Raw genomic sequence first — 24,111 nt, forward strand, 5'->3', positions numbered from 1 at the left:
GAGGGGACAGGAGCAGCACAAATGGACCCAAGAAGAGGAGGATCTGGGCTGCTTTGTGCAAAACTAACTGCACAGAGGAGAGAAGTATAACATGTTTTTGTATTTTTTTTTTTAAACAAGACTTTACAATCACTTTAAGTACTAAAAAAAGTGCAGTTCTACTTTTGGAAGGTGTACTTTGGTAAAAGATCTACCTTTTAGATAAAATGCAGGGTAATGGGTTACTTAAAGTCTGGTTGTTGCTCTGTTGCTGACCTCTCAGCTGCCCCATGCTTATACAGAATGTAAACAATGATGAGTATCTGTAATATGAGAATGTTATGTACAAAAAGAAGCTGGAATACTGTAATTGAGGTCAGGCAGTTGACAAGACAGCAGCTATATGGCTTTAGATTGCTTCTGACATCTGATTCTCACTGTGACCCTAGAAAAGGTAAAGAACATTGCTCTAAGCGAGATTCTACAAATTAATTACATATTCCTCTTAACTCTTAAAGTGTTACTAAGCCCAGGAGCCTGCCTTCACTATATCTGATCTCCCATAGTACACAGAACTTGGAAATGCAATTATTTTAGTAAATATAAACTACTAAATACCTTTTCTTATCAGCAGTGTAAAACAGTCTTGTGACTTCTATCAGTGTCTGGTTAAAGCTTGTAGGAGGCGTTTTTATTCTGCTCTGACTGTCCTATGAGGCTGCAGGATCCCTGATCCTGACCCACGGCCTGGACAGTGCTGATTGACCTTGTGCACTCTCACAAGAAAAAATAAAACTCTCTAGCAACACACAACAAACGGAGCATGTGCAGCTTGTCCCCTAGCCTCTCTTCTATAGGGAGATGGATTGGGGAGCTCTCCCAAGGGGGTTAGCTTGTGGGCCGCGCTCCCGTGATACAGTCAGTGGCCATAGCTGCCGACTGTATCACTCGGCCCCGCCCCCGGCGTGCCGCATCATTGATTTGATTGACAGCAACAGGAGCCAATGACTGCGCTGCTATTAATCATCCAATGAATGAGCTAGGAAGAGCGGATAAGCCCGACCCGAGAAGCCAGCGCATTCATGACTCAGGATTTTCGAGGGCTCAGGTAAGTAAACGGGGGGGGGGGGCCTGGGGAGCCGCTAATCGTCGGATGTTTTTTTACCTTAATGCATAGAATGCATTAAGGTGAAAAGACATGTACCTTTACAACCCCTTTAAGAAACCAATGTTGGTGTTGTAAGGAATTTGGCTTCTTGAAGGTTTTCATCCACATTTTTAAGCCTAGCTGCTAAAGTATAAATGAATAGTGTCAACCAAAATGCCAACCCAATGTCTTGACATACACTGAATAGTAGATGTGCACAGAGGGTAAAAGAAGGAGGGTCCAACCGTTCATCTTCCAAAGCTCAAACCAATGCATATGGAAAACTTCATTGTCAGTTGAAGACTACATATATTGTGAGAAGTCTTTACTGTGAGCTTTCGCATTTTGTGACATTTCTGAAAAGGCACAACTAACTGACGCTGTTAATAGACATGCCAAAATTACAAACCGAGTGGCCAATTGGAAGGAATTCTTTCGTTTTCACATAATTTGAAAGTCAATAACCCACAGGGTAGTCAATGAAACACAAGAGCATTTACTAATTATTTAAAAAATCGAATTTTTCTAATTAATTTGCTTCTGACAAGCTTAAGTCAGTGTTTGATTATGTGTTTAATTTATCTGTCCCGGGTGAATATATAATTAATCTAAAGGCAATCTTCTCAATTTGCACTGCAAACACACCATGTTAAGGATAGTTGTTTATGAAAAAAAGTTATCTTCTTTTCTTTTTTATTCTTTAATTAGAGGTATGCAGTAAAACGTCACAGCATGACATGACAAACTATAATTGATGATATCCGTTAACAGAAATGTAAAAAACATGAACAAAGAATTTATAGATATCAAAAGTTATTTTCTAATGAGACCAATGAGATTTGAAAGTTCACTCCTGTGGCTGAAAATAAAGATCCTTATCCTTGTGTTAAAGCATATTGAGTCTTATTGTGTATATGTAAAATTTGTCTTTGTATAGTATGAAATTGTGAGATACTTAAAACATTGCAATAAAAATCGAAAAACTTTAAACTATTTTTTGTTTTAGGAAACCTGGGGCAAATCCACAAAGCAGATGCGCCGACTTAACTCGAGATTTCTAATTTTACTCCGCGCGTATCTTTGCGCCCGATCCTCAAAACGAAAAATCCGGTTTTTACGTCCTACTTAAAATAATTACTCTGGCGCATCCTCTGACGCAAATTACGCTAGTCACGCCGCTTTATTTGATAGGCAAAGATGCAAATGAGGGAGATAGGGCGATCCTCAAAATTAAGTGTGTGCGCCGTAGATTACGCCCTGTGCGCCGTAGATAACGCCCTGTGCGCACCTGTTAGTTTTCTGGAGCAAAATTAGACTTTATAAAAGCAGCCCTAATTTTACACCAGCCCTGTAAAGGTCTGCTGAAGCAACACCATTTAGGAAGAGCTGCCAACACTTCTTTGCTTGACTTCATTGTGACTGCCAAAATGCCTGGGCCATCAATGATTATAACGGCACTCGCCACTTTACAGGCGCAGAGAAGGAGGAGGGCACAGAGGAGGAGGAGGAGGGCACAGGAGAGGATCTACCGCCCACGCCAAGATCTCTTTGGCATGACTGCGTCTGAGGTCATTGGCCACTTCAGATTAAACCAGGAAGCCATCCTGGACTTAACCAGGATCCTGCAGGATGATCTGAACACCCCAACCCAACGATCCCATGCCCTGCCAGCTCATATTAAAGTTATGGCCACCCTGCATTTTCTGGCCACTGGGTCTTTTCAGAGAACATGTGGAGGTCTGGCTGGGATGGTACAGTCCTCGATGAGCAGGTGTGTGCACCAGGTTGTCCCTGCAATACTGAGACGCATGGGCAGTCAATTTGAAAAGCCCACCCAGGAGGACCAGCGAATGAAGAGCATGGCTGATTTCTACCAGATTGCACGATTCCCACGGACCATCGGGGCCATTGACTGTACCCATGTGGCACTACAGCCCCCCCATGATACAGAGCACCTGTTCAGGAATCGCAAAAACTGGCATTCCATCAATGTCCAGGTAATCGTGGATGCCCATGGCCTCATCTGGCATGTGTGTGCCAAATTTCCAGGTTTGTGCCATGACAGCTACATCTTTAGGCAGACCAACATAGCACGTGAATTGGAGCAGAACGTGTATGGAGACAGCTGGCTGGTTGGTGAGTGACATGTGTATCAGGTATGTCCCCCCCATGATGCAGACATCACATGGGGCACATGCATGACTAATATCCTCCTGTCTTTTGCCTTCCAGGTGACTCTGGATATGCCCTGGGCCCTCACATGATGACCCCATTCCGGAACCCCCAAACCCCAGGAGAGCAACGCTACAACGAGGCTCATATTCGCACCCGGGCAGTAGTGGAGCGTACTTTTGGCCAGCTGAAGTCCCGCTTCAGATGCCTGGACAAGACTGGGGGTACACTGCTGTATTCCCCAGACTTTGTGTGCCAAATAATAGGGGCTTGTTGCATTATTCATAACTTTGCAACGAGAAGGGGACTGGAGATTAACTTACGTGCTGACCTGACCCCCCACCCAGGCAATCCCCCCCTAGCCCACTCTACACGGTCTACTGAGGGCACAGTAGCCAGGAGACGCCTGGCAGAAGGCATCTTTTCTCAGTAAATGGCCAGAAAAAAAGGCACAATGTTATTATTTTTTTCCAATGCAAACGCACATGAATTATGTGACAATGTTATTATTTGTTTTCACTGCAAACGCACATGAATTATGTGACAATGAGAATGTTGCTTTGCACAGTAAACGCACATGTTTAATGACACATTGAGAATGTTTTTGTCTCTGGAAACGCACATGATTTATGTCACAATGAGAATGCATGAATGCACACCACTGTGGTCCCTAGCACAAACACATCACATGCACATCGAATTGGATTAGATCCAAGTACCCCCCCCCCCTTTGGTACTTGGGAGCAGTAACGCCCCGCCACGGCTCCAATTATGTCACTGTGCATTCATACACCATTCAGGAACCTAGGATGACTTTTCCCTGGTCCTGGGGATCCCTTCTCCACCAAAACTGAGGGGGACACCCTTATTTTGTCAGGAATGCCACCCCCCCCACATTCACACATCATTCACACACATAAACCAAATCATAAGTACAGTATAATAACCAAAATTTTGAAAACAAAAAAAAAAAAAAAAAAAAGTACCCCTGGTATTTAAGTCCGGCGGCGAGTGCTCCGTCTAGGCTGCCCACGGGCAGGGGCACGGGCACGGGCACGGCCACGGGCACGGCCACCTGGAGGATCTTCACGGGGGGGGGGGAGCAGGGGAGGGAGTATCTTCATTGGGGGGGGGAGCAGGGGAGGGAGTATCTTCATTGGGGGGGGGAGCAGGGGAGGGAGTATCTTCATTGGGGGGGGGAGCAGGGGAGGGAGGAGCCTCCCCTGGTGTCTGACCTCCGGCTGGCCTGCCCTCCAAGGCCACTGCTATCCTGGTCAGGCAGGCAGTGATGGCAGCCGTATTGGCCTGGCCAGCCCGTGTGTTCTCCTGCACAGCCCGGGTGTTGTCCTGCACAGCCCGGGTGAGGGCAGTCACCTCCTGGCCCACGCCTGTTGTGGCGGTATGCAGGGACCACAAACAGGTGATGACACCCAATGAATTGGTGGCCACATCACTGAGTGACTCCCTCATTACATCCAGGCTGCGCTCCATCTTGGCCATAGTTTTTTTGATGTCACCCAGACTGCGGGTCTGCTTGGCATTGTCCCTCAGCAGACTGGCCGGCATATGCTCAGACCCCACCCTGGTGTCCTGGGTCGCCATCCTGCCTGCCCCTGAGGCTTGTGGCCAGGTAGGAGGGGATAGAGTGACCCTTGTGGGTTGCGGCATGTTGTGGGAGGAGTGGGAGGGGCTACCCCTGATGGTGGCCTGACTGGTGCCAGCCTCTGGGGGATCCTCTGGGGTAGCCTCAAGGGGAGCCTCTGGGGTAGCCTCAAGGGGAGCCTCTGGGGTAGCCTCAAGGGGAGCCTCAAGGCTAGCCTCAAGGGGAGCCTCAAGGCTAGCCTCAAGGGTATCATCAAAGGTCATCAGATCTGTGGCAATAATGATTTCCCGGCCAATCTGGAGATCTTCTTCCTCCTCCCCCTCATCCTCCTCCCCCTCATCCTCCTCCCCCTCAGCCTCCTCATGAGGGGAGGTTTGGCCACTCCCCTCCCCTGGGGACTCCTCAGCAGGCTCCTGTCTTTGGGGTGGTGCAGCAGCCTGGCCTGATGGCCCAGCAATCTCCTGGTCATCTGTGGAAGACACCAAACAATCACAGGTTTGAGGATCCACACACTTGGCACATGTTCCCTTCCCCCACCCACACATGCTAATCACCATAAAAAAAAAAAAAAACCTTACCTGGCCTCACAGGAACATCAGACTGATAACCAGGCAGGCCCACCACCTGCTCGGGCTCGAAACACCGGGCCACTGCCCATTCCTCCTCAGTCAGCCGGATAGGGCATGGTCCCCCTCCTCCAGTGCCCCTCCTATGCGCAGTGAGCTTGGCCACCTTATTGCGGACCACGCTCCTCAGATCATTGATCTTTTTCTTAATGCCAGCGGGGGTCCTCGTCTCCCCTCCCCCCGCCGCATTTATGTGATCTGTTATTTTGGCATAAATCCTCTTCCTTTGGGCCGGGGAGGTGTTCCGGCTATCAGGCCCATGTAGATATCTTCCATATTGTATGACATACCTGGCTAGGATTTGCTTTTCAACATGTGAAAAATTCAGCTTCCTGCGTTTGGGGGCCATCACAGACACCACCCAGCAACAAGAAGCCAAACAGGACAAACACACAAAAATACACACACAAGCAGACAGCTACTACAAAGTCAAATACAAACACACAAAAATACACACCAAACAAATACACAAAAATACACACAGACAGCTACTACAAAGTCAAATACAAACACACAAAAACCAAACTCAAAATCCAAGCAGAAAAAAAACAAACAAAAAAATTTGCAAAAACAATCAAACAAAAATTACACTTATCACAAACAAACAACAACTACTATCTACTACTCCTCCAACACTTCTCTATCAAACACAACTTACCAACAAACACTGACAAACTAAGAGCAGAAGCAAATTGCTCATGGAAGGGAACACAGGGAAATACTTTTGCAAATGAAGTGTGTTTGACTGGAGCTAGTTAAGCACAGTGCGATCCTCAAACTAAGTACACTTGGCCTTTTACCTATCTCACTGATTGCGCCAAGCAAAGTTCTGCACATGCGCAGTGAGCAGCAGATTCGTGCGCGCATGCGCAGTACGGCCGGACCTTAATTTGCATGGGGTCACGGCTCATTACAATGAAGCACGCCCACTTCCTTCCCACTTGCCATAACCCCGCCTTACGCCTCCGAATTTACGTTACGGCAGGCGCACTTTTGGGCGCAAATGCGCTGTGGATACGGCAATTACGACACCAACTTAGGGCGCCGTAACTTAAATGACATAAGTTAGAAAAAACTTATTTTGCGCCGCTGGCTGTGGATTTGGCCCCAAGTCTTTTGAGTGTGGCCTACCAAGCTTGTAACATCTTCTGTCCTCCGGTTTCCTATTTCTTTTCTTCTTTTTATGTCTAATTCACACAGAACAACATCATAGAATGGCACAAACATTTAATAAAAATGCAAATTATTTAAATTTTCTTTTTTGTTAAAAGGGCATGACACCTCGCTTAATTTTTCAAAGCACATCGGGCAGTAAATCAGAGAGCCTTTCTTTTATCCATTGCCTTTGTCGAAGGACAAAAGTTATCCATTTAACCCCAACCATAACTGATTGACTCCATGGGGGAAAAGATAAACAAAAGCGAGAAGACAACTTTGAGGATGAGTTAGATTTCATGTCCTATAGCATTGATTTCCATGCTCTTTATCGTCTCAGTGGCTTCGTTATTCTTTGTGATGTTCTGAAAAACTGAAAATTTTGTCTTAAATAATACCATTTATCAGTAGTTATGGGGGAAAGAAAAAGCAATAGTGGAAGAAGAATGAAATATCTGTTATTTCTTTTTTTTATCAGTTATATATACATATAGGGGCAGATCCACATACATCTGCGTGGGCGCAGCGTATGTGAGATACGCTACGCCGCTGTAACGTACTTTGCTATTCTTTGAATCCTGAAAGAATTTGCGCCGTAAGTTACGGCGGCGTAGTGTATCTCTCGCGGCGTAAGGGCGCGGAATTCAAATGCGGCGAGTAGGGGGCGTGTTTCATTTAAATGAAGCGCGTCCCCGCGCCGAACGAACTGCGCATGCCCCGTCTGTCAAAACTCCCATGGTGCATTGCTCCGAATGACGTCACAAGGACGTCATTGTTTTTTACGTGAACGTAAATGGCGTCCAGCCCCATTCACGGGCGACTTACGCAAACGACGTAAAATTTTCAAAATTACACGCGGGAACGACGGCCATACTTAACATTGAGTACGCCACCAGGCCACGAAACAGCAGCTTTAACTATACGCCGGAAAAAGCCGAACGGAAACAACGTAAAAGAATGCGACGGCCGCTCGTACGTTCGTGGATCGTCGGAAATAGCTAATTTGCATACTCGACGCGGAATACGACTGAAAAGCCAACCAGCGGCCGCTGGAAAATTGCATCTTAGATCCGAGGGCGTACTAAGGTGTACGCCTGTCGGATCTAACACAGATGCCGTCGTATCTTGTTTGGTGGATACCAAAACAAAGATACGACGCGCAAAATTTGAAATTACGCGGCGTATCAACAGATACGCCGGCGTAATTTCTTTGAGGATCTGCCCCATAATATACAAATATATACAAAATAATATTAATGCACATTATAATAAAAAATAATATAGACAAAAAAATATATATATATATATATATATATATACCGGTATATATATATATATATATATATATATATATATATATATAATTTTTATGATATTATAATATACTTTATTTTGTTTTTGTTATCTCTAAAGCCTATCTCCAGGCAATTTAGATTTTTCCCTGCCTCTCAAACAAGAGAAGGCTTATTTTTTTTCACTTAATTTTTTTTACAGCTCATTTCTGTTGGAAGAAAACCACTTGCCGACCGCCTATTTGTATGTTATCACTTTGACGTTAAATACCGGGGTTATGGCTGCAGCTAGATGCCATAACCCAGGTATAATTTTTTTCCTCAAGTGCCTGACTTTCTCATAAAAGTGACCCGAGTAGCAGTTTTGCCGCTGGGTCACAACCCCTCCTGCCGCTTTCTGGTGGTTCCCGGGCTTACCTGGCCGATTGGTAGCTCTGGGAACCCATCCAGCGCTGACGGCAGCTAGGCATAGAAATGAGTGAAAAGAAGAAAAGATGGCCTTCACTCATCATGCCCTAGGAGGACTGGAATGACGTCATGATGTCACTTATGGCCACATGTAAACAAGGCCATTTTTTAAAGCAAAAGATCCCCAGGTAAATTTCAAAAGTTTACTCTGAAGGGATCAAAGGTGATCTCTCCTAATTGGGATAGGCAGGGAGCGGAAGAAATATAGGATTCTCTGGAGTAAGGTCATTTTGACCGAGTTGATCCTACCCAACCATGTGAGCCCGCGTTTGGAGATCTGCCTCCAATTTCTTATAAAGAGGGGGATAGTTGTGGTTGTATAGGGTTTCCGTTTTAGCTGTCAGTGAGATGCCTAAGTGACAAATTGAGGTGTCATTCTAGGTAAATTTGAAGGACTGTTTCAAGAGCGATACTGTCTGGGGAGAAAGAGAAACGTTGAGGGCTTGTGATTTGGAGTAGTTGACTCTAAGTCCCGATATTTTGGCAAAGTCGTCCAGAGTGTGGCAGAGGTTGGGTAGAGAAGTGAGGGGGGAAGTTAGGAATAGCAGGACGTCATCCGCTACACTCTCTTCTTAGGGTAGCAGTATAGGCTGGCCAGGTTTCATCCTCTGCATAGTGTCAGTATAATCTGCTAGCATAAAACATCCTTTAAGGGGGTAGCATTATTTCTTTAAGGAATTGTATATATCATATTGTCATTTGTTAATATTTACCTTGTGTCTTTTGGAGGAATTCCTTTGCTGAGTTGGCGCTGTTGCCTAAAACTCAGCAGATCTATTACCTCCTTTTTGTGACAACATCTCCTTTAATTTGTTCCAGTAAATATTCTCAGAACATAAATACGCAGAGTTGTCTGATTTATTACTCTACAGCAGAGATCCTCAAACTATGTCCCTCCAGCTGTTGTAGAACTACACATCCCATGAGGCATTGTAAAACTCTGACATTCACAGACATGACTAGGCATGATGGGAATTGTAGTTCCTGAACAACTGGAGGGCCGTAGTTTGAAGACCCATGCTCTACAGTGATACAAGGATGTCTGAATCCAGAGTGTCAGATGGGTTGGAATGTTCACCAGATCATGGCCGTGCAGATGAGCAGGTAATTCCAAGCAGTCATTTAGGGGGCTGTGCTACACACAAAAAAATGCTTCTAACCTCAACTGCTTCTAAACTACTCTAAACGCCTATGTGTACATAAGATAACATATAGGAGAATTCAGGGGCTGCTAAAATAAAATTCCAAATGCTCCTAAACGTCTGTTTTATAGCTGTAGGTTACATAAGGCCTTAAAGTTTAAGTCCACACTAAAACTAAAATCCCTGCATCTATAGACATCCACGATCTAACACTAATCTAACAATGTAAAGAAGAAATCAGTATACAGTACATACCTTTTTTGAAGCCAGTCTGCCCTGATCTCCAACGGCGGAAGCTCTGCAGAGGACACAGCCGATGACGGCTGTGAAATGAATGGGGAGTGATACCACCCATAGATTTACTATGGGGCTTCCGTTGTCGGACGTGTCCTCTGCACCCACCTCTACAGTGAAGCCGCAGCTGACAGCTCAGTATGGGATTGGGTTGGATCAGCTTTAAAAAAGGTATGCATACCGATTTTTTCTTTACAGGACTAGATAGGTTAGTGTTAGATTGTGGGTGTCTATAGATACAGGGATTTTGTTTTAGGATGGACTTCCATTTTAATCTGAAATGTCCCTTGTGCTAAATCTGCATATCATAGCTGAAATCCTCTGTTCTCTTCCAATACCCCACAGCTGTAATCTTCTTGGGCTGCCGAGGTTTATTGGGGCCAAATGACTTGTCATATCTGCTCATCAAGAGTGCTGACTATGTTTATCCTTTCTGTCTCCCTCCATCATTCATAGAAGCTGTACTAAAGCTTCCATCAATGAAAAGTGTTCTGTGAATGGAGGAGGCAGACTTTTCATTCATCTGCCTGTCCTCCAATGCAAATTGCTCTTTAGAGACCAAACCAAGTGTGAACGAGCCCTTAGGCCCAGTACACACGGTCGGACAAAACCCATGAGAATGGTCCGACGGACTGTTTTTATCGGTTCACCGCTGAAGTGGCCTGATGTGCGTACACACCATCGTTCCAAAAACCGATCGGGTCAGAACGCGGTGACGTCAAACACACAACGTGCTGAATAAAACTAATTTCACTGCTTCCAAGCATGTGTCGACTTGATTCTGAGCATGCGCGGGTTTTGAACCGATGCTTTTCTGTACTAACCATCGGTTTGGACCGATCGGGCAGCGGTCCATCGGTTCGGTTTTGAAGCATGTTTTAAAACTTTGGACCGAAGGAAAACAGACCGATGGGCTATGCACACCGTCGGTTTGGACCGATGAAACTGAACCTCGGTCCATTCTCATCGGTTTTGTCCGACCGTGTGTACGAGGCCTTACTCTTCATACCTTGCTGATCCCTTACAACTTAAAAATATGAACTAAGAAAAATAACTTCCTGCAGTTTCTAATGAGTAGAAATACTCACAATGCCCCTGATGGCCAGAGACCATGTGATCTAGGCTACCTCGAATTTAGGCAAATGAAGTTGGGATAAGCATATTTTTATTTACACATGGCAAGTGGGCAGCACAGTGGCTAAGTGGTTGGCACTTCCACCTAGCAGCTTAAATGGGGTTGTAAAGGTAAAAAAAATAAATCCTAAATAGCTTCCTTTACCTTAGTGCAGTCCTCCTTCACTTACCTCAACCCAAGATTTTGCTTTTAAATGTCCTTATCTCTTCTGAGAAATCCTCACTTCCTGTTCTTCTGTCTGCAACTCCACACAGTAATGCAAGGCTTTCTCCCTGGTGTGGAGTGTTTCCCCCCACCTTGGAATACAGGAGAGTCAGGACGCTCTCTACGTTGCAGATAGAGAAAGGAGCTGTGTGTTAGTGGGCGTCCTGACTCTCCTGCTTGCCCCCTCAAGGAAGGGACCGAGCACGACACTCCACACCAGGGAGAAAGCCTTACATTACTGTGTGGAGTAACAGACAGAAGAACAGGAAGTGAGGATTTCTCAGAAGAAATAAGTACATTTAAATTTAAAAGCAAAATGGAAGGATGAGGTAAGTGGAGGAGGACTGCACTAAGGTAAAAGAAGCTATTTAGGATTTTTTTTAGGGAAAGTCAGATTGATGCACAACCTACCTGGAGTTTGTCTGAACTCTCTGTAGCTGCATGGGTTTTCCGCTCACACTCCAAACACATGCTGGTGGGATAATTGGCTCCTGTCTAAACTGAGCATAGTAAATGTATGAATGTGAGTTAGGAACCTTAGATTGCAAGCTCCTCGAAGGCAGGGACTGATGTGAATGTACAATATATACAGTATATATACAGTTGTGCTCATAAGTTTACATACCCTGGCAGAATTTATGATTTATTGGCCATTTTTCAGAGAATATGAATGATAACACAAAAACTTTTCTTTCACTCATGGTTAGTGTTTGGCTGAAACCATTAATTATCAATCAACAGAAGTTTACTCGTTTTAAATCATAATCACAACAGAAACTACCCAAATGACCCTGGTCAAAAGTTTACGTACCCTGATGATTTCGGCCTGATAACATGCACACAAGTTGACACGAAGGGGTTTGAATGGCTATTAAAGGTAACCATCCTCACCTGTGATCTGTTTGCTTGTAATTAGTGTGTGTATAAAGAGTCAATGAGTTTCTGGACTCCTGACCGGCCCTTGCACCTTTCATCCAGTGCTGCACTGACATTTCTGTATTCTGAATCATGGGGAAAGCAAAAGAATTGTCAATGGATCTATGGGAAAAGGTAAATAGGTAAGGGATATAAAAAGATATCCAAGGAACTGAGAATGCCAATCACAGTCAGGTAGACCAACTAAAATTTCAGCCACAACTGCCAGGAAAATAGTTCGAGATGCAAAGAAAACCCCACAAATAACTTCAGGTGAAATACAGGATTCTCTGAAAACATGTGGTGTGCTGTTAATAAATGCTTTATTTGGAGAGTCAACAAGGCCTATGATGAAAGGTACACCATCCCTACTGTGAAACACGGAGGTGGATCGCTGATGTTTTGGGGATGTGTGAGCTACAAAGGCACAGGAAATTTGGCCAAAATTGATGGCAAGATAAATGCAGTCTGTTATCATAAAATACTGGAGTAACATTTGCATTCATCAGCCAGGAAGCTTCACATGGGATGTATTTGGACATTCCAACATGACAAAGTTTCAAAACACAAGGCCAAGTCGACCTGTCATTGGCTACAGCAGAATAAAGTGAAGGTTCTGGAGTGGCCATCTCAGTCTCCTGACCTCAATATCATTGAGCCACTCTGGGGAGATCTCAAACGTGCCGTTCATGCAAGACAACCCAAGAATTTACAGGAACTGGAGGGTTTTTGCCAAGAGGAATGGGCAGCTTTAGCATCTGAGTAGATAAAGAGCCTCATCCACAAATACTACAAAAGACTTCAAGCCGTCATTGATGTTCAAGGGGGCAATACATGGTATTAAGAACTGGGGTATGTAAACTTTTGATCAGGGTCATTAGGGTAGTTTCTGTTGTCATTATGATTTAAAAAGACTAAACACAGTTGATTGATAATAAATGGCTTCAGCCAAACACTAACCATGAGTGAAAGAAAAGTTTTTTGTGCTATTCATATTCTCTGGAAAATGGGCAAGAAATCATAAATTCTGCCAGGGTATGTAAACTTATGAGCACAACTGTATATATATATATATATGTATATATATATATATATATATATATATATATATATATATATATATATATATATATATATATATATATATATGTAAAGTGCTGCATACGTTTATGGTGCTTTATAAATACCGTATTTATCAGCGTATATCGCTTAAAATAAGGGGAAAATCGTGGGTGCGCGATATACGCCGATAGCCGCTTCCCGCGCTCAGTTTGAAATCCTGCGCCGACATATACCGAGTGCAGTACATTCGGCTAGGCTCGGCTTCGCTCGTGCTCACGCATAAACGTCACAGAGCGTGAGCGAAGCCGAGCCTTGCCGAATGTACCCGAGTGTACTGCACTCGGTATATGTTGGCGGAGGCGTTCGAACTGAGCGCGGGAAGCGGAGACTCGACTTGAGGCGCGCGCTGGAGAAGCCGGGAGGACACCACCGAGGCCACAGACAGACGCCGGACCGGACGATGGACGCTGGGAAGACACCAAAACTGTAAGTAATAAAATCATATAACATTTTTTTTTACAGGAATTTCGGGGGCAAATTTAGGGGTGCACGGTATACGCGGGAGCGCGCTATACCGCGATAAATACGGTGCCTGTAATAAATAAGCAGACAAGAAGTAGTTTTTAAATCAAAATAAATATTTACAGCAAAGATCTTCTTTAATGTTACAATGTTAATGCCAAATCTGTCATATTTTATCTACCGGTATCTAATATTTAAAAACAGTCCATAATTATGTATTCCAGTAGATGCCAATATGTAAATGTTTTATCAAAAATGCTATTGTTCCCTTTACTCTTTTTTTTTTTGTATGGCTGGGAAAGCAGCGAGGGGCCATGCTGCTACAGTGAGAGAAAACACCGGGGTCTTGACATTGCTTATTCAATGCATGAATCTCATAAAGTGTTTTAATTCCACAAACAAACCATTTTTTATGGCTATTGTTTTGTAATGGGCTGCTTATGAATTGCATATTGCAACTGAAAGTGTATCTCCAGCACATGGGAAACCTTTATGTGTTTTCATGGGGAGATGTCCTGATACGACTAAGAATAGAGAATAGCCTTTGTTACTTGTTCAGTAATTTTTTTATCTGCAAATAATTATGTAAATCCAAATATATATATAATGTATATATACAGCGCCTTGAAAAAGCATTCATACCCCTTGAAATATTGTCATGTTACAACCAAAAACATAAATGTATTTTATGTGATAGACCAACACAAAGTGGCACATAATTGGTAAGTGGAAGGAAAATTATAAATGGTTCTATAAATGTTTTACAAATAAATATCTGAAAAGTGTGGCGTGCATTTGTATTCAGCCCCCCTTTCTCTGATACCCTAACTAAAATCTAGTGGAACAAATTTCCTTTCAGAAAACACCTAAATAGTAAATAGAGTCCACCTGTGTGTAATTTAATCTGAGTATAAATAGCTGTTCTGTGAAGCCCTCAGAGGTTTGTTAGAAAACCTTAGAGGACAAACAGAACCATGAAGGCCAAGAAACACACCAGACAGATCAGGGATAAAGTTGTGGAGAAGATGTAAAGCATGGTTTGGTTATAAAAAAACATCCAAAGCTCTGAACATCTCACAGAGCACTGTTCAATCCATCATCTGAAAATGGAAAGAGTATGGCACAACTACAAACCTACCAAGACATGGCCGTCCACCTAAACTGACAGGCCGGGCAAGGAGAGCATTAATCAGAGAAGCAGCCAAGAGGCTCATGGTAACTCTGGAGGAACTGCACAGATCCACAGCTCAGGTGGGAGAATCTGTCCACAGGACAACTATTAGTCATGGACTCCACAAATCTGGCCTTTATGGAAGAGTGGCAAGAAGAAAGCCATTGTTGAAAGAAAACCATAAGAAGTCCCGTTTGCAGTTTGCGAGAAGTCATGTGGGGGACACAGCTCTGGTCAGATGAGACCGAAATTCAACTTTTTGGCCTAAAAGCAAAATGCTATGTGTGGCAGAAAACTAACACTGCACATCAGCCTGAACACACAATCCCCACTGTGAAACTTGGTGGTGGCAGCATCAACACACTTTTCAGATATTTATTTGTAAAAAAATAAAATAAAACCATTTATAATTTTTCCTGTTGGTCTATCGCATAAAATCACAATAAATTATATTTGCATTTTTGGTTGCAACATAACAAAATGTGGAACATTTCAAGGGGTATGAATACTTTTTAAGGCACTCTATATACTATATACAGTCCTAACAAATTCCACTCGCCTGCTCGCATTTTGCGAGTGGGGCTGGCAAGGAAGGGCTGCCTGGGGGGGGGGGGTGTGCATCGCCGTCATGAGGGGTTGTATGGGAGTCCTCCTCCCAGCACTTGCGGAGGGGAAGAGAGGAGAGCAGGCAGCCGGATCATCAGAGCGCAGGGAACATCACTATCGGCTTTATATGTAAACTATCAATTTGCAGTCAATAATTCATAAAATAATTATTAAATAAATCTAATAAAGAAATGAACATGTGTATTTACAAAAATTACCTAAAGAGGAACTGCAGTCTGCTCACATAGTTTGTAATAAAAACATATTTGCCATTCTGAAGCTTCCCTCCAACCACTTTCCATATTATTTTAAATATACTGTGATTCTGTACTTGCCAAATATGCTGCAGAAATCTCCCTCCACTGAGTCTGCAGCCATTTTAACTGTGGGCAGCTGAGGCTGTGGCTTGTTAACTTCCTGGATTTACACAGAGGCACACCACTAGCTCTGCAGTTCTCATTTGCCCTCTTATGGCTCATCCCCCCTCCCTTCCTGGAAAACTCTCAAAAGAGTGTGAGAGAGAGAGAGCTGTGCATGATGTTATAAGCCTAGGCTAATGACCAGACAAGAAACAGGAAGTGGGCTGTATAAGGTATTTAACTGGCAGAAAAAATGTTTTACTATCCAAAGTTAAAACAACAAGGGCAGACAATTTAATAGAAGGAAAGAAAAAAATGACTGAAGTTCTGCTTTAATGTTTAATTTTTAATTTAATTGTTTCAAACTTTTAGAAGTGATATATCTGGCTCAGAATATTTACAACCACATTTCAATTCATAATACAAATTAATTTTTTTAGTAAAGTTCTGTTTATATACTCTTATGCAAAAATCTTTATGGACCAATGTAACTATGTTGGTTACAAGTGTCTATTAGCTAGATTCAGGTAGATGGGCGCAACGTTAGGCAGGTGTAGCGTATGGCATATACGCTACGCCGCCGTAAGTAAGAGAGGCAAGTGCTGTATTCACAAAGCACTTGCATCCTAAGTTACGGCGGTGTAGCGTAAATGGGCCGGCCTAAGCGCGCCTAATTCAAATGTGGAACAGGGGGGCGTGGTTTATGTTAATGACTGGTGACCCGACGTGATTGACGTTTTTAATGAACATATCCCAGTGTGCATTGCTCCAAAGTACGGCGCAAGGACGTATTGGTTTCGACGTGAACGTAAATTACGTCCAGCCCCATTCACGGACGACTTACGCAAACGACGTTATGTTTTCAAATTTCGACGCGGGAACGACGGCCATACATTGGCTAGGCCAGCTATTTGTTCGACTAACTTTACGCCGGAAAAAGCCTTACGTAAACGACGTAAAAAAATGCGCCGGGCGCACATACGTTTCTGAATCGGCGTATCTAGCTCATTTGCATATCCTACGCCGAACTCAACGGAAGCACCACCTAGCGGCCAGCGTAAATATGCACCCTAAGATACGACTAACGCCGCTCGTATCTTAGCCTAATTTAAGCGTATCTGGTTTCCAGAATACGCTTAAATTTACGACGGCGCAGATTCAGAGTTACGACGGCGTATCTACTGATACGCCGGCGTAACTGTCTCTGAATCTGGCCTTAAATGTGAATGGCATGTCTGTATTGTTATTTAAAAAATTGCAATAACATTTATTGTTGGAAAAAAGAAATGTTATGTTAAATTTAATTTAAGTTAATATTTGAATGTGTGAGCCCGAGGACTGAAAAAAACAGATTCCTCCTTTATCCCTCCCTTGGAGAGTGAATGCCTATAAAACTGTACATGACATTACAGCATTGATCCCTTTCAGGTTGGGAATGATGCATTTTTCATGAGCGTCCTTTTCTGTAGGGGATTTGCAAGGGAAATAGGGCACCTTAACCCCCCCCCCCCCCCTATATAGAAGTGAACTGCTTCACAGGAGCCCACAGGCTGTTCAATAATGAATGATTCCGGGAGGCGCTCTTGGCCTGGAACAGTGAATAGCGATGAATCTCAACACATTCCAATTTAACGGAGCGCCAATCCCCCATTCTGGTGCCCCTGTAACAAAAATTCCTTTGCATCCAAGAGTTCAGAAAACAAGCATTAGCCAGAGATAAGTATGCACACATCATTAGATTATGTTAAAAATGAAAACAAATTTCAAGTGACACTCCAGTAGAAAGAAAAAAGGAAATCGTTTTTTTTAAGTTATTATAATTTTTTATGCTTTTTACTATGAAGCTTGTCCTGGATACATGTTGTGCCATCCATGCTTTGTGGCTGTTTTAACCACTTGCTTACTGGGCACTTAAACCTCCCCTCCTGCCCAGACCAATTTTCAGCTTTCGACATTCTCACTCTTTGAACGACAATTGCGCGGTCATACAACACTGTACCCAAATGACATTTTTATAATTTTTTTCCCCACAAATGTTTCTTTTGGTGGTATTTAATCACCTCTTCAGTGTTTACTTTTTGTTAAAAAAATCAAAAAAGAAAAAATACAAAACCGTTTTATATTTTGTTATTTGTTTTGCAAACAGGTAATCTTTCTCCTCCACTGACGTGCGCTAATGAGGCTGCACTGATGGGCACTGATAGGCTGCACTGATGGGCACCAATAAGGCGGCACTTATGGGCACTGATAGGCAGCACTGGTGGGCACTGATGAGGTGGCACTGGTGGGCACTGATGAGTAGCTCTGAGAAGAGGCACTGACAGGTGGCACTGATGGGTGGCACTGAAGGGCACTGATATGTGGCACTTTTGGGCAATGAGAAGTGGCACTAATAGGTGGCAATGATAGGTGCCACTGAAAGGCACTGATAGGTGGCACTGGTGGGCACTGATAGCTGGCACTGATAGGTGGCAGTGATGGGCACTAATGGGTGGCAGTGGAAGGCACTGGTAGGTGACACTAATAGGAAGCACAGCAAGGTGGCACTGATGAGGCACTGATTGGCACCACTGGTGGGCACTGATTGCTGGCACTGTTATGCACTGGTGGGCACTGATTCGTGGCACTGTGGGCACTAGCAGGTGGCACTGGCAGGCGGTACTGGTGGGCACAGATGGGATGGCTGTGCATCTTTCCTCTTTGGGACCGATGTCCATTGCACAGAAGCTGGTGATCGGCTTTCTTTTCAACTCACGCTGTCAGCGTGAGGATTAAAAAAAAACGAATACGGCTCATCTGTTTACATCACATGATCAACTGTCATTGGCTGACAGCTGATCAGGTGGTAAGGGGCTCTGTGATCACAGCGTGTGCCGCACGTGCCCTGCAGGAGGCACGCGGGGAATGTACAAAGGGGAGGACTTCTATTGACGGCCTTCCGGCAAAGTAGTAGCGGATCTGAAGGGGTAAAAGGGTATCAGACGAAGGAGAATCTTGTCTCCTGATACTGCTGGACCTAAGCGCGGCTTTTGACACTGTAGACCACGGACTACTACTGGCTAGGCTAGCTAAATGTAGCCGGAGTCACTGAAGGTGTTTTACCCTGGTTCTCCTCCTTCTTGGAAAACCGATCACAAATAGTGAAACTGGGGTCTTTCACTTCTGAAAAACATACGGTATCATGTGGAGTCCCTCAGGGATCTCCCTTATCGCCCTTATTGTTTAATATCTATCTTCGCCCTCTCTTTGAAATCATCAGTAACCATAAGTTACTTTACCACTCCTATGCGGACGACACACAACTGTATTTCCGCATCTGCAACAAAAAGGATCATTCTCTTGGACTAGAGAAATGCCTCACTCTAATAGATAACTGGATGACAAACAGTTATCTTAAACTCAATGGTTCGAAAACAGAACTTCTCCTGTTTCACGCTAACCGGAAAAATCACCCCGCATCAACATGGACTCCCCCACCCATTCTGGGTAAAACTATGACCCCTAGCACCAAAGTCAGAAGTCTCTGAGTCATTTTCGATACCTACATGACAATGGATGCACAAACAGGGTCAGTAGTCAGCGGATCCCACGCAGACTCACGCCCTACTACGCGGATCCTACTACGCAGACTCACGCCCTTTATCCCGAAAGAGGACATTGCAGTCGTGGTGGGAACAATCATCAATTCTAGACTCGACTACGCAAATGCCCTCTATCTAGGACTCCCCAAATACCAAATCACTTGTCTGCAAGTCGTTCAAAATACAGCCGCTCGACTAGTGACTGGGAAAAAACCATGGGAATCAATCTCACCTTCACTGAGATCCCTTCATTGGTTGCCAGTAAAAGACAGAATCACTTTCAAGGCACTCTGCCTAATACATAAGTGTATTCAAGGCAACGCCCCCCAATATCTATGCGAAAAAATAAAAGCCCATAACCCCAATCGCATTCTGCGATCCACCAATCAAAACCTCCTCCAGATACCCAAAGCCAGATACAAGTCCAAAGGAGATCGCAGTCCAGGGACCTCGCCTGTGGAATGCACTACCAACCACCATCCGACTGGAGTCGGACCACTTGGCCTTCCGGAGAAAGATTAAAACCCATCTCTTCTGAGGTCAAGGGGTTCCTTACCCATGAAATGGATACAGCGCCCAGAGGCGATTCAGTTCGCATGTGTTGCGCTTTACAAGTCTCTCTCTCTCTGCTAATGTTGTAAATAACAAGTGTCAGAAATAGTCTTATGCCCTGTACACACGATCGGATATCTGATGGAATCTAATCCGATGAATTTTTTCGTCGGATATCCAATGAAACTGACTTTCATCAGTCTTGCCTACACACCATCAGTCAAAAATCCGACCTTGCCCAACGCGGTGACTTTAAACACTACGACGTGCTGAAAAAAATGAAGTTCAATGCTTCCGAGCATGCGTCGACTTGATTGTGAGCATGCATGGATTTTTGACCGATGGAGTTCCACACAGACGATCGTTTTTTTATCCTTGGGAACATTTTAAAACATGTTCTATTTTTTTTCACCGATGGAAAACAAACCGATGGGGCCCACACACAATCGGTTAGTCCGATGAGAACAATCCATCAGTCTGTTTTCATCAGACAAACCGATCGGTTTGTACAGGGCTTTAGGTGTGAAAGGAATAATATCCTCCAGGGGAACCGCTTTGAGTCCTATGTATTTTTTAGCACATTTTATTGTCTGTATATGTTGTGATTTTTATGTGAACTATTAAAATGTATCATTACTTTTATATGTGCCTATAAAGTCCATTATTCCCATTTCCACAATATTCAGATTATTCGGGATGTGGTACAATATTACACTAGGTGTTTGATTGCCACGTAAGGGCACTGCAATCAATTTCAGCACTTCTGTATACATAAAAGGTATTTCCACTTTTGCCTTCAAGTGTAACAAAAAAAAACCTTATGGCCCAGATTCTCAAAGGACTTACGACGGCGTAGCGCCATGTACGCCGTCGTAAGTCCAAATGAGAGCTGTCGTATCTATGCGGCTGATTCTTAGAATCAGTTACGCATAAATTCGGCTAAGATATGAGCGGCGTAAGTCTCTTACACTGTCCTATCTTAGGGTGCATATTTACGCTGGCCGCTAGGTGGTGCTTCCGTAGATTTCCGCATCGAATATGCTAATGAGCTAGATACGCCGATTCACGAACGTACCTGCGCCCGGCGTAGCAAGATACATCGTTTACGTAAGACATACGCCGGCGTAAAGTTACCCCTCATAAAGCAGGGGTAAGTCATGTTAGGTATGGACGTCGGAAACGTCGGAACAGCGTCGTGTTTTACGTCGTTTGCGTAAGTCATCCGTGAATGGGGCTGGACGTAAGTTACGTTCACATCGACTAGGCATTGAGCGGGCGTAATTTAATTTGAAAATTTGACGTGATACTGAGCATGCGCACGCATGCGCTGTTCGAAAAAAGCGTAATTTACGTGGGGTCATGATTAGTTTACATAAAACACGCCCCCTGTTCCTCATTTGATTTAGGCGCGCTTACGCCGGCAAAATTACGCTACGCCACCGTAACTTTAGACGCAAATGCTTTGTGAATACAGCGCTTGCCTCTCTAAGTTGCGGTGGCGTAGCGTAACTACGATACGCTACGCCCGCCTACATTTACGCCGCTGACTGTGAATCTGGCCCTATATGTTTGTTATTTCCACAAAAAAGTTTGAAGAGTAACTCTACTGAGAAAAAACATTCCCCTCTGGGTGATCTGTGTACATTGTAAAAAAGTGCTTGACTCCGCCCTTCCTAATAATAAAGCACTGCTCAGCGCACAGGAGTAGGCAATTAAGGTTATTGATATAGGGAAAGTGGATACCTGGATACACAATAAGCAGCCGCTTAAATGAAGAAATATTGTAAATGACAGTAAACAAAAGAAATGGATAAATGACTAAAGTCAAAACAGTTCAATGTGTACTGTAGCAGCCCTACAAACAGAGTGTGCACTCTGAAAAAAGTTCTATGGTGACATAGGTATCCCAAATAATGGTGCAGGTGGACAGCGGCAATAAACAGTGTCTTCATCAATGTGTGCTTCTTATCACCAGGGAGGTTGTGTTTCACCACGTGGGGGGATATTAACCCCTTATGGGGATGCACTCACCAGACCAAGAGTAAAAATCAGCATTGGATACATTAGCCTCTGCCACCAGCCTTGCACTCTCCACAACTCCTGCTTAATCGTGTCTTGCAATAGTTTCCAGCATAGTTCTCATAAGTACGGTTACCTGTTGCTCGGCTCTGCGGTTATTGGTGACCTCCCCTCCGTTGCTGTTGCTGCTTCCTCCAGCCTCTTGTCCAAGAGGCTGGAGGAAGCAGCAACAGCAACGGAGGGGAGGTCACCAATAACCGCAGAGCCGAGCAACAGGTAACCGTACTTATGAGAACTATGCTGGAAACTATTGCAAGACACGATTAAGCAGGAGTTGTGGAGAGTGCAAGGCTGGTGGCAGAGGCTAATGTATCCAATGCTGATTTTTACTCTTGGTCTGGTGAGTGCATCCCCATAAGGGGTTAATATCCCCCCACGTGGTGAAACACAACCTCCCTGGTGATAAGAAGCACACATTGATGAAGACACTGTTTATTGCCGCTGTCCACCTGCACCATTATTTGGGATACCTATGTCACCATAGAACTTTTTTCAGAGTGCACACTCTGTTTGTAGCGCTGCTACAGTACACATTGATCTGTGTACATTACAAGGATTTTAACACACTTTGTTGTAGATTCTTACCTTTTGTTATTCGGAAGAAATAGCTGTTTGTCTGTGTCCATGTGCTGAGTAAATGTGAATGGGAGTGTCTTAATAGTTATCAATCAGCTGTTGGTTGCACTTGCAGAGCTTGAATGAGGAAAGTGGCAGGGTCTGCACCCCTTTAGACGGGATCTTTGATGTAAAATTATATTTTTGCTGCAGGGGATGCCAAAAATCTGATTTGTATGTTAGTGCAGACTTTTGGGAAATTCAGTGAGCCAATCACACAAGAAGGAAATTAAATATTTTGTTGGAGTTCTGCACACCATCTGTGTACAGAACACCTCCAGACAGTCATATTGCATTATACAGAAAAATACAGAGCTGCAGATTGAAAAGGAAAGGGAATTTTTAATGCCATTCAATTACAATATGATTCGCAATTGTATATGCTATATTTATCTTTTTTATTTTCTATTTTTTTCCATCAAAGTTGAGTTACACTTTAACCACTTCCTTACGGCCGTATATACTATATACGGCCGCAGGGTGGTTCTAAATCTCTGAGTCGCCGTCGTTTTACGGCCTCCGCTCCTTCGGGCCACTGGGGGGCGCGCGTGGCCGAAACATCACTGAGATGTCGATGCGCGTGCCTGGCGGCCGCAATGTCCGCCAGACACCCGCGATCGGCGGTTACAGAGACAAGGACGTGGATCTGTGTGTGTAAACACACAGATCCACGTCCTGTCAGGGAGAGAGGAGACCGATCTGTGTCCCTTGTACATAGGGACACAGATCGGTCACCTCCCCCAGTCAGTCCCCTTCCCCCACAGTTAGAAACACTATGCAGGGTGCACATTTAACCCCTCCCTCACCCCTAGTGTTAACCCCTTCAATGCCAGTCACATTTATACAGTAATTATTGCATATTTATAGCACTGATCGCAGTATAAATGTGAATGGTGCTAAAAATGTGTCAAAGGTGTCCGATGTGTTCGCCATAATGTTGCAGTCCCAATAAAAATCGCAGATCGCAGCTATTAATAGTAAAAAAAAAAAAAAAATAATAATAATTCTGTCCCCTATTTTGTAGGCGCTATAACTTTTTTTTTTTTGTTGTAAAAGTTTTTATTAAGCGAAAAACAGTTACATAAAACTATAAATTTTGCGCAAACCAGTCGCTTATTGCGTTTTTTTTTACCAAAAATATGTAGAATACGTATTGGCCTAGACTGAGAACATTTTTTTAAAATTTTTAAAAATTGGGCTATTTATTATAGCAACAAGTAAAAAATATAATTTTTTTTTTCAAAATTGTCGCTCTTTTTTTGTTTATAGCGCAACAAATTCAAACCGCAGAGGTGATCAAATACCACCAAAAGAAAGCTCTATTTGTGGGAAAAAAAGGATGTCAATTTTGTTTGGGAGCCACGTTGCACGACCGCGCAATTGTCAGTTAAAGCGACGCAGTGCCGGAAGCTGAAATTTCACCTGGGCAGGA

Source organism: Rana temporaria, chromosome 4 (genome assembly GCF_905171775.1).
Source record: "Rana temporaria chromosome 4, aRanTem1.1, whole genome shotgun sequence".
Classification (NCBI taxonomy): Eukaryota; Metazoa; Chordata; class Amphibia; order Anura; family Ranidae; genus Rana; species Rana temporaria.